A 17119-nucleotide genomic window follows, 5' to 3' on the forward strand; every position below is an offset into this window, starting at 1 on the left:
GTCTCTTTGAAACACTGCATTCATCCCTACTAGTTACTTTTTTGTTTGTTTAAACAGGCTAGAGAAAGATTATAAAAGGAGAAGCACCAACAAATAGAGTTTGAAAGAGGAAGTTCATTATTTTGGCAACAGTTTATTTTTTTGTTATTTCTTTTTCTGATGAATTGCCTACTTCCTGCCCACCAGGCTACTACATAAAAACAGTATGTTTATAGAGATATATACATGAACTGCCAGATGGCATCTTATGACCCAAAGAGCTTCCCTTTTGAGACAATAGTTTTGGCAGAGTAGGTCAAAGGTAGGGAAAACCAAGCCTGCGTGAAAGCTCCCATCATGCTCCATGGCACACTCAGGCCTGGGGGGATCCCACCAAGGGGCCCACAGAGCACATCTTGCTGGCAGCCCTCGGAAGGCCTGTCTGGGGCTCTCAATACCCGGGTACCACCACCGGGCACAGGTAACAAGAAGCACTGCTTTCTCTTCTCCTGTGCCCATCACATGAGACCCTAATGCCCACAAGGAGTCACAGGACACTTAAACTCACCCTCCCCAAAACATAGCTCCAGGCCATTGCATTTAGTCCTCAAAACTTTGAAAGAAAAACTGAAAGAGCCTAATAAAATTAAGCAACAGCCAGACCCAACTATCAAGCTACAGCGGACTTTCCCAGCAAGGATGCTCAAGTCATAAAGATAAGGAGGTGGAGACCGCTAAGCTATCTAAGTCTTACTCACCAACCCCTAAATGGATGACCTTGGCAAACTACAAGGCTTCTGCAATAATCATCTACTGTCACCAAGAATCAGTAAGGTAGCTGGCCTGGAGCTACCTCTAAAGGAGAAGCAGTCTTGGCAGCCTTCCTTGGGTGAGCTGCCTTAATGCTAAGCACACTGAACATTCTAGAAAAACATTACAGCAGTTGCAAATGTACAGTCCAATCTTTCTGTAAAATCTACTTTTACTAAACATAGCAGTAACAATAGTACCAATCCCATCCAATGTACCCTTACTACACATGGGGCCCTGAACTAGGCATTTTACGTAAATTGTTTTGTTTGATCCTTGAAAAACCTTGTGAGGTAGTATTATCTCCATTTCTGAGGAGAACCCTGAGACCCAGGGATATTAAAGTCATGAAGTAACTATTGAGGAGCCAGATTCAAAGTCAGGGCCCGGCCCAATCCAAAATGAACTCAAGTCCAAGTGGATATACCTTGAGGTATCAAGTAGGAACACATCCACAGTCTAATATGTGTCCACTTATCTGTCCAGGGTTGGCTCCAATCAGCCTTAAAAGTTTAAAAAAAATAAAAGAAAGAAAACCTTTAAAGTCATCCTTTTCATTCTAGAAAGTCATCTTTCACTTATTAATCTGTGATTTGCCTATTTTAGAAATCGTTTTGGAAAATTTCTAAAGCAGACATAGGTAACAACAGTTTTAGGAGTAGGGAGATCATTATATCAAAGAACCTTAGGTTAAGGAAAACACTACCTACAAAGCATGGCTCAGAGCTTCCTGGAAACACGAGAAGGGCAATGGATTTTACAGCCCTCAAATGAAAGGCGGAAACAGCCTTGCACTGTCTCTTGGCCCTGCCGCCCACCCAAGGGAAACGGCTGTGACTCCTGAAGCATTTTAGACTCCTTCCACTGAGGGCCCAACCTCAGGCCAGTCTCATCCGGAGTCACAGCGATGGCACGGCTTTGAAGGTTTTCAGAAAGGGCCAAGAGCTCCAAAAGTGTTACTGGCAGGAGGAACCACAGTGGGTTACATCAGCTTTCTGCCCACAGTTCCCTCTTCTAAAAAACAGGGAGAATCCCACTTCCCTTATAGTTGCTCTGAAGATTAAACGTCATGTATGGTAACTGAAGGTCAGGGCACAAAGAAGGTACTGTGGCCATCCCATCACAATGGCACAGACCTCTCTCTGACAGTCTCTGGCTTCTGTGATTCTCACACTGGTGAGAGCCATCCACAGCGAGGGGGAAAGCTGTGGGCTCATGGTATTATCCTAGTCCTCTCCTTCCTCCCTGAGACTTGAAGAACCACAGAGGATTAAACATCACTCAGACTTCAACTTTCTCCCACCAAAAACTAGACAACTGTACTCTTTTGCCATAATGTATCCTGAATCCATCCTGTAGGCCAGGGGTTTTCAAAGTGTGGCCCCCAGACCAGCCACATCACTGTCCCCTGGGGAGCTTGCTAGCGGTGCAAGTTCTCAGATCTACAGAAGCAGCAACTCAGAGGGTAGAGCCCAGCCACCCTCGTTTCACAAGTCCTGCAGACGGCCCCGGGCAGCCTGGTGTTTGTGAGTCACGGCTGTGGGACACACATGTGTAAAGGCTCAGCCACTGCTATGGCCCTGTGATGGAATGACGTCTGCTGGATAGCAGTACTCAAGTATCTGTGGAATGAATGAACACGTAAATAATGAAGGAACACGTGTCTCTTCTAGAAATGAACTCCTTGAAGGTCAGAATGGTAAAACATTAATTTTTCTACCCCTAGAATTCAACAAACATCTACTAAGTCCCCATACTGGCCCAGACCAACACTATGCTTAGGTACTAAGGAGAAAATTAGAAGCCCCGCCCCTTAAGAAGACCCAACCAAGTACTACCTAAAAAAATAACTATACTGACAAGAAACAATCTGTTTACATTATTTACATTAAAAAATCAAGATTTTAAAATACAGTCTTAAAGAAACTTTTTATGCACATACACAACCCACAGAAAAACAGTCACCAAAATGGAAACAGCAGTGTTTTTTAAAAGTAGGGCTATGAGTGGTTTTTTTCTATTTGGGTGTAGTTTTTCAAAGTTTATTATTATTCGAATTGAAAAAAGTAAGTAGTTGAAGAATTTCTCATAGAGGATGATAAATGCAATAAGGGACATGAAGATATTCAATAAAGAAATGATTACTTCTGACAATAAAGAAATGATTACTTCTGTCTGAAGGAGTTGAGAAAAGTTTCTCAGAGAAGGTGAGGACTGTAGCAAATGAAATAAAGCAACACAATAGGAAGAGGTGAAGAGTGTGGCAGAACTGAAGTATGTATGTCTCACCTTAAAGCACTCAAAACCTTTCTTCACCCAAAATAGTGTCTATGTCAAAATCTATTTGGAGACCAAATATGCAGGAGGCTTTGAAAGGTGAATAGGAGCTCATCAAGTATATCAAGGAAAGGGAGCAGAGCAATCCACGCAAAGGCAAAGAAGAATTATTCTAAACAAAAGCTTCATCATGTACAATGGCTTGGTGTGCTGAAGAAACTTCTAGAAGTATTTCTGAGCAGCCAGTATAACAAGTATAACATGAGCAGCCAGGAACACCAAGAAATGAGACTGGACCAGAAATCATAAAGAGTAGATCACATGGCCCTGCCAGGGATATAGCTCAGTGGTACAGTGCTTGCCTGGCAAGTGCAAGGTTGTGAGTTCGAGTCCCATTACCCCCTGCCAAAAAATGAGATCGTATGTCTTTGGACATCAAGTCAAAAAAGCACTGACTTTACCCTGCAGTATCCCCAGCTACTCTCATCACAGTGAGAGTGGTGCTTTTATCAAGAGCAGATAAAAGTCACCTTAAAAGCAGAGCACAAGATTTATTTAAACACTCACCTCTTCTCTTAAACATCAATGAAAATTTTATGTCCCATGCCATGGTGTCTCACAGTATCCAAATCTTTTGAAAAGATGCTAAAGTTAAATGCTCCCTCCATCCCAGGCCTTCTAGAGAAACACGCCTCAAGAGGAAGTAGCTCTGTGCAGAAGTCTTTATCTGCAGCTCTGCTTACTTCTACTGGGAGGATTCCTGAAAGTAGAATTAAAAGCTCAAGGGATATTAACTTTTCAAAGGCTCAGTATAGGCTGCCAAATTGTTTACCAGAAGGGCGAGTAGTTCTTTTTAACCAGAAGACTGCATTTAAATCCTATAAAGATCAATATTTGGCTAGACTCAGGGGCTTTGACTCTTCCGGTTTTCTACCATACCTTAGTGTACTTTTCATTCTCTTTTTTCATAAAGTCATCTGACTATACATGCCTACAGCTAAGTGAATCATGTTTCTCATTCTTTCATTTATTTTCTCATTTATAACTTTCACTGAAAAACACTCTAATGCATTTAATGGTGGGCACTAGATGGTATCGTCGGGGTTTATCCTCAGCCACCCAGTCTCCTCAACTCTCCTGTCCTCTTGGTATCTCATGTGGGTTGAGTTACTAATAATATGCTAATTATTTCCAGATTTGGATGCTTAGTCCTGACTTTCCCTGGAAGTTCAGACCTATACGGCCAATGGTCACAGCTGATAAACCCACCATTGACCTTGTTTATGAATCTAGAGTCACAGGTAGCTTCTTCCTCAGCTCCTCCCTCTGTCTAATTCCATGGGTCCATTCAGCACATCCTGCCAGATTTATCCTCAAGTGTTTCATAATCCCACCCCATTCTTCATGCATAGAAGGTGGCCCTCATCATGTTGCTGGGCATGACCATGAATGACTTCACGGTCCCACACCCCGACGGTCTTCAGAAGCCTGCGATCACATCAATATGGAAGAACAAGTCATGAACAGCCAGGTCACCTTAGCTATGCAGTTCCCAAAGACCGTCACATACACAAGCACAGCTGTGAACAGTGAAAATAACTACAAATATTACACAAATCTTCTATAAAGAACATCCCCAAGTATTAGCTTAGTCTTCTAATATGTTATAGAAAAAAACTGGCTAAGCAAAGATTCTATGACTGGTCAAACTTCACACAGCAAATCAAAGACAATGTCTGGATTTAACTCTGAGCATTCTAAGCCCAACCTGATGCTCCTCCAAAGATACCAGTGTTTCCTCTTTATATTATGCATCTTCTGCTACGATGCCCATTTAGATACCAGTGTAAATTGAAATCCATTCTCATGCATCTTATCCTCACTTCTGCAGCCTTGAAGAGCCATGTGTCTCAAGTACTTAAAGGAGTGATAATTGCTGGTTTAGGTATCAAGAGTTAAACAGAGCCATATTGATTGGGCCAAGACTTCATTTGATTGCTCCATATTGTATAAGAATAAATTTCATGGTAACTATAATCAGAATAATTTTATGAAAGAGGTATCCTTTTTAAAATTTAATTATATAGGAAGTCTCACCTCAAAAAATATCATCTTTGGTTCTATATTTAGCAATTGCTTTTATTAACCACTTACCAATCTACCCTGAGTGTCACTCAGGCAGCACACTCGTTTACATACTGACTGTCCGAGCCTTGTTCAGGCAGGTGTCATTTCAACCACTTTGCAGGAGACACACTCGTACATCTGTTTATTTGTTTTATAGCAACTGTTTTTTGCATACTTTTTATTTAAAATGTTTTATTCACCTTTGATGTTCATTTCTAGTGAAATCTAATAACAAGTTCTGGTTATTTTCTCTTGCTAATCTGTGTTTATTTTATTTGTGAGAAGCAACCTGTAATTTTGTGTTACAATCCATTAAAACTCTTATTGTCAGTATATGAGATATGATTTTCATGCTTCTCCAGAACTCAGTGATATCCTTTTATGACACAAAACAGACATACTTGAGATGCCGAGACTGAAGAGGAAGGAAGTTCCAAAGACTTGCAAGAGAAAAACCTGAGAAACAGAGAGATGTCAGCAAATGATTGTGGTATGGAATGGAAAGACAAAAAAGATGTCTTCTTATTGTCGACCATTCATAACACAGAAATGATAGAACTTGAAAGAAGAAGCAAAACTAAAAAATTCTGATAATGGTCCATGATTATAATAATTGTATAAGTGGTGCTGACAGAGTTGACCAATATTTGACAAGCTCTCCTGTAATCAAAAATTGAGGAAAAAATATTATTATAAAATATTCATGCAGCTTCTGCACCAAACAATATGGAACTCATTTGTTACTTATTCAAAACAACGGAGTTAAAAAGTCTTTTGCAATCTAGATTAGGTCTAAAAAACCAAATGACTGAACAACACAGGACAGCAAAATGCTGTGTAGACATCTTATTGAAATTATACCACCACAGAAAAGAAGGAAAGGCCAACATGACAGTGCAAAGCATGTTGTGCAAAGAAAGGCAATAATGCAAAAAGAATTCAGAAAGAGCCTCGATACTACTGTCAGGATTGTAATGTTGTGTTATGTATTGAATGTTTTAAGATACACCATATGCAGAAAAATTACTCAGTCAACGTGATAAAATTATCATTTTTATATTTCCTGATATACTATCTTATGAAATTAACAAAAAATGCAAGTTTGGTCATCCTGAATTTAAGCAATTGGACTGGTGAGTGGATAAAAAATACCATGGCACTGGGATAGACCCAGAAAATCTAAGATGTACTGTCTACTTTCAAAATTAGTGTTATGTTGTCAGTGTGAGTGCAAATACAGTATATGCGCTATGTGCCACTACGCGCATTTGTGTTTCAGGGTGCACACATCAGTCTGAGTGAAACTTGTTGGGGAGAAATGAGGCACGGACTGGAATTAGTAAAACCAGAAGCTCTATGTAACATGGGGAAAGGAGCATAAAACTACTTGCCCATCCATAGAATGGGAGTGCCCACACTGCACGCTGGATGCTATGGGTCAAAGGTCAGAACAGTTTCAAGACTTGTCTAAATCTAATGAAGAAGATGCCATGGTTAATTTTACGTACTGACCTGACTCAGCTATGGTGGCTAGCTAGCTATTTGCTAAAATGCTAATCTAAACATTGCTGTAAAGATTTTTAAAAAATAGGTATGACTGATTTCTACAATGAATTGTCTTACCCCACAATGAGATGGCCTCACCCAATCAGATGAAAAATATACTTGTGTGTTCTCCAAATAGGAATGAGACAACTAGGACATAATCTGGCACTGACTCCAGGTCCTAGGGGAAGCATCTTTAGAAGGTTTTCAAAGACCACTTTTGCCCAGGTGGAGTAAGCTTCTACCATAGTTTAAGGACAGCTGCTACATACCAGGAAAGGGAAATTAGAGCTATAATTGGTAATTATTTTCTACAAGTAATAAGCAGTGTCTACCTTTATGATGAACTTAATAGAATTCTTATACCTAAGAGCTAATTAATGCTGAGAGTCAGGAAATTGCTGCTTTTAAAAAATATATATAGATCTGTGCTGTACTGGTCACTTGTTGCTGTTTAAATTTAATTTAATTAGCTGGGCATGGTGGCCCAGCACTCAAGAGGCTGAGGCAGGAGGATCATCACAAATTCGAGACCAGCCTGGGATGCAAAGTGAGCTTAAGGCCAGCCTGAACTGCATAGTGAGACCCTGTCTCAAAAAGACAAGAAAATAAAAAATTTAAAAAATAAAGAATAAATAAATTTAATTGAATTCAAATTACATACAATTTAAATACTCAATTTTTAAGTCATATGAGTCACATTTCAAGTGCTCAGTAGCCACTTACGGCTAATGACTCCCCTATGGACGGTGCAGATACAAGACAATTCCGTCTGCACAAAGTTGTGCCGGGCAGTGCTGCTACAGAACATGATAAATCATATAAAATATAGAAGAGAAATAGCATCTTTGACAATAAATAATTTCAGAAGCATATAAAATGGGGTGAAAACCAAGACTCAAACAGACATGCACACAAAACACACCCTAGACCACACCACTGCCCACTCTGTCCCTCCTCCTAACTCATGGGCCACCCCTGAGGATCATGACACGCACCTGCACACGTACTGTATGTGAAGAACAGGCATGAAAATGCTGTTTTAGGTTACACGGTTACATGTCAGGCTTTACAGTGAATATTTTATCATATACACGCAGCCCTTCCCATCTTCTGTCACCTACACTCCTGTAGAGCTTTCTGAAAAGGAAGGCTCAGAAATAACACGTTTCAGCTCACATCTGAAGCTGCCTTTCGTTTTGCTGTGTTAACACTTAGCTTCAAGAACTGAAAGCTTTGCCAGGCATTGCTGGGTGTTGAGTTCTGCTGTAAGGCCACGGGGAAAGATCATGTGTACCTTATGATGGCATTTTCTCTTTTGGTGACCAAAAATGCTTAGAATGAACCGTGGACTACAAGCCTGAAGACCTAAAGCTTTGGACCAGCTCTGCCCCTCAGGAGCTATGTTCCCAGTCAAATCAGTTGAGTTATCTGTGCCTCAGTTTCCTTCTGTATACAAAGGGGCTAATAACATTAATTAACTCATTAATTCATTCATTCCATTCACTACTTACTGAAAACTACTCCATGCTGGGCACTAGGTTCTGTGAAAATAGCCATGAGCTGGGGAAACAAGCACTATCCCTGCCATTGTGGATTCATAGGATTTGGTTCAAATGAAGGAGTAACTGAGACACTCTGAAGAGTTTTGCATCCTTTTCAGATTGTCTGTACTCAAATTGAGGGACCAGTGCTATCCTCAGATCTCTAGTGGGGCCGGGATTTAAGAGAAAGGGTATCCCTTTACTCTCCTCTGTCATTAACAGTGATTTGGGAAGAAGTATGAGAAATGGTGTAAGAGCTCAGCCAACTACAGGTTCCCTTAGAAACAAAAGGAAGAAGTGGGACCTGGAGATCTAGTCGAAGTAGAGAATGCGTTCGTCCTTCAGTTGCTCTGTTCAGGGCAGGCATTTCTAATCAAAGGAGTTTGTGTGGCTGGGTTATCTGTGTTAGATGACTCAGTTCTTTCACTTAGACTGTGCCCGTAATTTTACAGTTTACAGAAAATGGAACGCAATGGGGGTTAGAAATCTACTGAGAAATAAGAGAACTAAACAGGTTCTTTTAAACTCCTACTCCCAAAAGATCTTCAACTAGCCTTCAGTGCTTTCCCAGAACCAAGCCACCAGATCCCAACGCCATGTCCCAGGTCTAAATAAAGGTACAAAAGGGACTGAACAATGGAAGACCTTCCTTGAATAAAGAATAACCTTATTATGAATAATGTGAATAACCACCCAACAGCTGCTCACAGCCACCAAGTGGCAGACAGGGCAAGGCTAGAGCTGGACCTGGGAAAACCTAGAACAAGCATCCCCAGCACTGTCAGGAATCTTTCTCCATGTTTTGTCCTTGATTCTCTTTATTTGTTGACATTATTTTTTTCTTATGTAGGACTAATTTTTTTCATGTAGCAAAAATATGATCATCACTAACTTCTGGGTTTTTCTGCAAACAGTTTAGTCATTGGAGACAGAAAGTCTAAACTTCCTAATTACTCACAGCAACAGCTCCTGGAGAAGGGCTCTCTGATTGGCCCAGCTTAGGACAGATGCCCGCTTCTGGCCCAACTGGCTCTGGCCAGAGTACAGGGTGGTTCCCATGGAAATCATACAGCTGAATGATGGGAACAAAGACGCTCTTAGAAGAATTATTTAAATTCTCAAATCCTATAAACAACACACATAAACTAAAATAAAAAGCTATCGGACAAACATTACATAAGGCCCAGGCAAAGAAAACTAAGTAAATCTTAAGTCTGCGTCCCTTATAACAACACTGGTAGATTTTGGTCAAAAACAGTTCCTGTGTAAGTGCCTGAGGTGAATCAGTCTTCCTAGACTCAGCACTGCTCTATTTTACAGAAGTTATCTTTGCATATCTTCTTTAGGTCTGCTCGAGACTGTTTATTAAGAACACTTTCTGGGCCCGCAGATGTAGCGCAGAGGTAGAGTTCTTTGGAATCACTGTCCAACATCCAACCATTTCACTCCACAGAGTAGTCTGCCATAGGGCACGCACAGCCGGCCAGGAGGGGCCTGATGCAAAGAGTCAGCACGCTGGAGCCGCCAGGAGTCACCTCTGGCTAATTCTCACTGGCCCAGCAAATCCTTGATCCCCCGCAGTTTATAGCCCTCACCGAATTTAGCATGGTGTGGTTGCCCAACTACAGACAGGATCTTGGAGCCAAACAATGGCCTCTGCCCAGGAGAACTGCCATCCTCCAGGGCGGAGCGCTGAAAACAGAAACCAGCAGAAGGGTCAGCCAGTGCCCACCAAAGCTGTCAGACCCTGAGGCTTCTATTAAATTTTAATGCGTACCCCACAAAGTAAGTGGATAAAGTGAATCTCAAAACATTTTGTTAGCAAAGCATTTAAATAGCCTTTCACCAGTGTTCCACAGGAGTCACCAAGTGCACGCCAGACTTCAGTTTGTTAGTTCTGTGGCTGCCTAAATCCATGTTTGGTAAACTGACCTTACCACAGGTGAACTCGGTGCCTTCAGAAGCAATTTGGGGGAAGGATTCCCATCAAGAACAAGGCTGGCAAAAGTGAAGAGGTGAGAAAGTATGTGAAATTACGCAGGGATGAACAAACATGTGGTGTGCCTGCGCGGAAAATCTTAACATTTACCGAGAGCTTACTACGTGCCCAACACAGTTTTCAAAGCTTTACATGGACTCACTCATTTAATCCTTATGATGATAGTAGTAGGTATTCCTTTCTAATTTTAATATTATAGATTAGAAAACCAACGTACAAAGAAGCTGGGCAATTTGTCCAAGGTCATACAGCTAGAAAAGGGTAAGTAGGATTGAAACCTAGGCAGTCCGGCTCCAGAGACCCCCTTCCTATTACACGCCTCAGCATTTACATTCACTATAATAGATCCTCTACCCTAAGATATACTGTCAAACACCAGGGCTAGATCTCAAACAGTCACACATGTCCAGATTCTGGGCTTTTCATTCAGTGAGATGCCATCACGGTCTATGAGCAATAGCAGCTAGCCTAATGAAAATGAATCTGTCCACAGGATGTGGTATGGATGCAGGGCGTGGGGGGGTAGTAAGCGCAGGGAGCAGACAGGAGGCAAAGAGCACGGCTGCAGGCCCGGAAGTCACTGCAGAGTGCCTGGGAGAGGTCATAAAAGCCCATGCTTGCCATGGGAAAGGATATGAGCGGTAGACGGGAGACCAAACGGACAGACAGCAGTCTGCTGGGTAAAAGGTGCTACATCACTGGAGTCTACTGTGGTAAACAACTGGAAAGGAAGATAGGTTTTTTTTTGAAAGCAAAAAGATGAAACAATTAATAATTGTGCTAGGATGAGCATGAGCGGAGATTGTCCACGCACACTGTCATCTAGTTAAACATGACCAGCAGGGAGGACCCAGAAAGCTGCTTTAGAAGATACACAGAGGACTGACTGCTCTTTCTTATTCTTCCCTAGCCAGCACAGGGTCTGCTGCCTCCATCACTCTCCTTCTGGGACATCTTTGGATTTTTCCACCTGGCCCAGTGAAATGCGTCTCTTCCCTCCAGCCCCGCCAGGGCCATGAAGGAGGCTCCAGGCGCTCCATCTAGGCTGGAGCAGCTCAGCAGGCCCGCAATTTCTCCGTCCCCCCAGCCAGCTATCTTGTGCATTCCCTAAGGCCCTTGTCCCCCTCCCTTCCCCTCTTGCCCAGACCCTAATTCTTTTGTTTCTCGAGATGACCTAAAGATGAAATCAAGGCTAGCTTCAGAGAAGCCTTGGCCCCATGTCCCCTTCTGGTCACCATGAAGCATATCCTTTCTCTGTCCCCAACATCAGCCAAGGCTGAACCCGGATCATGAGATCATACTTTCTGTCCCACTTGAAGACCCAACCACACTGATGACCACTTCCCCCTTTTATGCCCTCAACCTCTCCCTCTTTCCCGGCTCTTTCCATCCCACATAAAATCAAACATAAAAATCAAATTCAAGCTCAAATTCAAGCTGTCTTAAAAAAAAAAAAAAAGGAAAGAAGCCAACCAACCACACAGCCAACCAAACAGCAGCTGCAGGAAGTGAGCCACCTCCCCGACTGCCAGCTTGGCTGACTCCACCTCTGATCTCTGCAAAATCCATGACAGCCTGGCTTGAAACCTCTCCCAACCGTATTCTCATCTTTACACTGTCAAGTCCCACAGGCCCTTTCAGTTCTCACTACCATTCTTCTCTTGGGTGTTTCACAGGGTCATTCAAAGTCCCTCCCTCCCCTGGAAGTGCTCCTTCCTGAGCCTGCGGCCGCACCTCAGCTGGGCTTGCCCCTCCATGCCTGCCTGCTCAGTCCTCAAAGCAGTTAGACTGGGTGACTCGGTCAGTCCAACTCATTTTATTATTATTATTATTTTTTTTTTTTTCTGGTACCAGGAATTGAACTCACGACCTCGTGCTAGCCAGGCAGGTGCTGTGCCACTGAGCTAAATCCCCAGCCCCTATTCCAACTCATTTTAAACTCTCCAACCACTCTCAAGTTCTGATCCTGGCCTGAGAGTCCAATACCCTATACTACCTTGAACTGGGGCTTGTCCACCTCTCAGGCCACACCCCACACCTTTTCACTCCCCACCACATTCACATATGTATGTTTTTTATCATTCAAAGTCTGTTGTCATCAGAGAGCTCAGCACGTCCAGGGCCTCTGACCTTCCAATGACTTGCTTCTGAGTGGGCACTCCATGAGGACAGGAAGTCTATTTTACGCTGTGCCTTGTCCCCAAACCTGGAATTGTTCCTTGGACTGAGGAAGCATTTATTTATGGAGTGAACAGGCAAGAGGTTAAATTTTCAGCATCTGAGGTTACCTCCCAAGTGGAAACTTCTAGAGTCTACCATTTCAAGAAATAGCCACGTGGGACCAATCATGTTTTGAGAATACACTCAAGTGAGATTTTGAAAATCTATATACATTTATTTGCTATTCCTGTCATCTTTAACAGCAAAGAGAAGGGAGGCCTACAGAAATGAAGGTTGCAGGTCTGGGGCGCATCTCCAGACAGCATCACTGTTAAAAGGAAATTATTTGCAGCCCTCTGGTTATCAGTCCATCTCTTAAAAAGCCAAGTCAATCTTCCCCTCAGGAAAAAGAACAGAGGCAGCAATAAACCGTTTGTTAACATCAGTGCTTCTTATCAAGGGGAAAAATGCCTCAGAGCCACACCTTCTCCTGGGCCTTCTTTACAAAGGCACTTCCTAAGCCCCAGCAATAGAGTCCCTCAAATGAACAACAACAAAACACCCAGAAAACAAAACAGCGGTAATCCTGGAGCTGCTGAGTAGGCAACCCAAATTTTTACAGTGGTAATACTAGTGACCCTGGAATTACAAGCTTGGTGCTCAGAACCTTAAGGGCTTATTTAGGACGCCTGGGAATGTTCTGGAAAACTAGCTACAGTGTCTTCATGGAACTCAAATCTCAGCAGCACGGTTAAATGATTGCAGCAAAAAAACGTAAGTTTAAAGAATTTAACCAGGAGCAGATGTTTCCCTTCACACCACGCTGCTTTAACATCTAGTATTTGTGACTTTTTCTTCCACATTCTCTGACTTACATAGGCTTCAAAAACATTAATGAAAGGCACTTTAACAAAATGTTAGCTGGTGTGGGTGGGCATTTATCCTAGTTTTAACCCTTACTAAAAAAAAACCTTTACTATTCCCATAACTCCTGACCAACAAAAATATAACAGGGTCCTAATGCCATTTGAAACTCCCATGGTAAACACAGCAGTTAAACTAAGTACTTGGGGATGGTTTTCATTACAATGTGCTAAAGAAATGAATGTTTTATTGTACTTTGTAAATACCCTAGAGAACGTTGGGATGGTTTTTCTGGAAGATGGAAATGATTTGGAGAGAGTTTCAGATCTCATGAAGATATGTGATTCCTCTGAATAACAACAGGGCTGGGGAGGGTAGGAGGGTTCTGAGAAGTATACAGTTAAACATTATTTTCAATGCCCAATAACCATTTTATTTAATACTCACTTTCTTATTCTCGTTTCTTGCCTTCATTTCATTTTTATGGATTCTATTTTAACCCTGCATGTTCTAAAAAGTTTTCTCAGCACAACTAAATTCATGCATATGAGAGATTGTATTTTCCAGTGACAACAATAGCGCTCATTCTACATGGCAAAGGGGCTAGAACCTTGCCATCCCCCCACAAGAGGTTGAGTCTACATCTCCTGAACTAGTAGAGGTTTGTTGTATCTCAATCAATGAGTAGGGTGAAAAGGACCCTATGAGATGTTTGGGGCCAATCATAATCATACAGAGAGGCCCACGGCCTCCACCAACCTTCCAGGCACGAGAGCGCGCTATCTCGAGACTGAGTCCCCAGCCACCCCCGAGCCACAGAGTTGAGACCATGTGCAGCAGAGACTAGCTGCCTCTGCCAAGGCCTGCCCAAGCTGCAGACTTTTGAGCCAAACAAATGGCTGTTGTATGTTTTGCCACTGTTATGCAGCAAAAGACATCTCCTGAAATGCTCACTAATTCACACCCATAGGCAATACTTGCTTCCATGATTTCTTCAAGTGTAAAATCCACCATCCTTTAGGAAAGATGCAGTGGGCAGCACCTTCAAATATGCAGAAATATAAACAAGGACAACTCAAATGCTCCCAAGAAGTGGGCCTTTAGGGACCTGGGCAAATGAAGAGGTAAGAGCAACGTGTAATCAGCCTCTCGGTTTGTGGCAGGACATCCAAACTGCTGGAGCAAGCAGGCGCCCTCGGGTAAATAAACACCGGCCCTGCAATGCACCCTACATTATTATTGGTAGCAAACCTGTAGGCAAACTTAGGCTCCGTTCTTGTTTATCACAAGTGACAAACATGCAGACTATGAATTAATGATGATTTTTTTACTATTCAAGAGTGATACCGAATAGTGCCTACATTCCAGGCACAAGTGAGATCGGAAAGGGTCACAGAGACCCTCTGCTTGAGGCTTAGGGGGAAAAAACCCATCTGTGTTATTCCTTAGGCATCATAAAGAGAAGCTTCGGTCTTCCTCTCCGAAATGTCTCAGAAGTTAGAGAAGCAACTGCATCCCATTCAAAATAGGAAATCATTAAAAATAAAATTTCTCTCCCAACTGAACAATGAACACTTCCACCAAGAACTCTTTCCATCAGGATTATATTTAAACATTTTCCCTACAGTTTTTCTATCTGTTCAGGTATTTTTCCTCTGACTTCTCCTCCTTATATTCTCCAATCATCTTTTAAAAGCTTCTTTGCCTTTTGCCCAATAGCTTCCCTTCAGTCCCCAGTAACCTCCAGTACCTCCCATATCATCTGGAGATAGAAGAGAAGAAATAAAGATAGGTAGAAGGAAAAGAGGGAAATCATAACTTAAAAATTATACCTTTAAGAAAAACTGCACCTTCTGGACACAATTATCCAAAGTTATAAAGCCTCCTTCTCTTCCAGAAAATTCACTCCAGAAAAAAAAAAAATGTCCTCAAGGTCTTAAAGACACAATCAGGTTATTGTTCGGGGCGTGCTTTTCACCTGTAAATCAAGTCTGCACCTGACCTCCGACAGACCTCCATGCTCAAGGAAGCAGCACCGTGCACTTAGCACCTGCTCTCTAAACTTGCACAAATAGTTTGCATTCTAACCTAGTCTGGTGAATGAGCAACCAAACAGACTCTTGGAAGACACATCCTAGATGCCTTTAGGACACTCCAAGACCACATAGAAGAAAACCTAACCCAGACTATAAGGAATCACTCTCTCTTGGAGCCCTTCCATTATTTTCTCTGAGTGTATCCTTTTAAATTCTGCCCAATAAGCCTTTCTGATACCTGTTTCATTAACATGTCCGATAATTTTTTTCTGTGATATAAATCAGTAATCTACACCTTATCCTATTTGTGGGAGGAGTTGAGGTCCCTATCTCTGTTTTGGGGGACCGCTTTAGACCTCCTCTGGTGACAGCCTCATCAATAACAAACCTACCAATTAACATCTCTACCATCCCAGTAAGATCCCTGCTACCTCACCAATAACACCACTGTCATCCCTCCAATAACCTCTCCTCATCTTCAACAGTAACGGCCATCTCCCCCACCAGAAACTCTCCGGCTTCTCCCGCCCACAACATCCCATCACTCAAACCAATAACATCCCTAGTACCCATCTGCCCCAGATACCTTTTCAATCTAGGAATGCTGCCATTGAGTTAACAGATTGAAACTGTAGATTGAGAAGTAATTAGATGGAAAACCTTGATTTCATTGTTTTTTTCTTACTGCTTAGGCTAAATTTATAATAATTAGCTACTAAAATACAGTATTTGGGCCTTTGTCCAACATACATATCTTAGGTTACTTCGACAGAGCATAGCACTATCCTCTCAATGGTAATCTATCCTATTTTCCATTCCTTTGAACACTTAAAAAGGCGAACGTGATCCAACAAGTGAATCTTTAAAGTTTAGATTTTTCTCACAACAGATTTGTTCTACTGGAGTGTCAGAAGGGAATGTTTATTTTTAACCTTAATTTAAAGAAAAAAACTTTATAGAAAGAATATTTGTTATATTGAGCTCCAATTATACTTATTTAGTTAAGGAGGGGGAACAAAAACAGTTACTAATCAACCAACAAACACTGCTGAATTGGATGAAGGCCAGAGAAAATACTGAGATGTACCCTGCAAAACCCACCAAGAGAGGGCATAAACACTGGCCCTGCAAAAACTCAGTGCTAAAACTCAGTATTCTACAGTCAAAAACCGGACCTCCTCAAACAGGTTCCTTGATAATGACAGGGAAAGCATTTAAAAGTAGACTGAAAATAGAATCACGAACTATCAGTGCTATGGGCAGCCTCAGGGATTATTATTCTTGAGCAAAGTCTTCATTTTACAGAGAAGAAAAACAACATTAGAGAAAGTGAAGTGCCCCCCTTAAGGCTTAAGTTATTTGACAAAGACTTTCCTTTAATAGAACCAGGAGAAAGTTCTGGAATTCACTTTTAAAGTTCCAGATCTCTCCAGGGAAGGCAAGTCAGTTTCCATAACTGACATCTTGTGTCCCAGTATTTTCTCTCCTTACTCCCTCCCCTCCGGCCATCTTCAGCACTGCTGACTTGGAGCCCAGCAGGACCTGGCTCTTAGACTGGGAAGTCTCCCAAAAGCAGAAAAGAGGAAGACCTTACATGGGTTGTAATCCTGTCATACTCGCTCTTAAAACCCTCAGAAAGGATTCCACACAATCACAAGCAATCCAAGTAAAAGTTTTCAGTGTCAGAGGGAAGGCACAGCAGGCGGCCAAACTAGCTGCCAGGATCAACTCTGCTTCTCAGTGGAGACACCCCGCCCTCCACGCGCCACAAAAGTCGT

At 42.2% G+C, this 17119-nt stretch overlaps 1 protein-coding gene across 1 annotated transcript in view; it reads right to left on the bottom strand.

Moving 5' to 3' along the window:
* The window catches only part of Rftn1 (raftlin, lipid raft linker 1), a gene marked incomplete in the record, with an annotated part of 196131 nt that overhangs the window by 53870 nt on the left and 125142 nt on the right, over positions 1-17119 (bottom strand).

Source organism: Chinchilla lanigera, unplaced genomic scaffold, assembly GCF_000276665.1.
Source record: "Chinchilla lanigera isolate Chin_1 unplaced genomic scaffold, ChiLan1.0 scaffold00029, whole genome shotgun sequence".
NCBI lineage: Eukaryota > Metazoa > Chordata > Mammalia > Rodentia > Chinchillidae > Chinchilla > Chinchilla lanigera.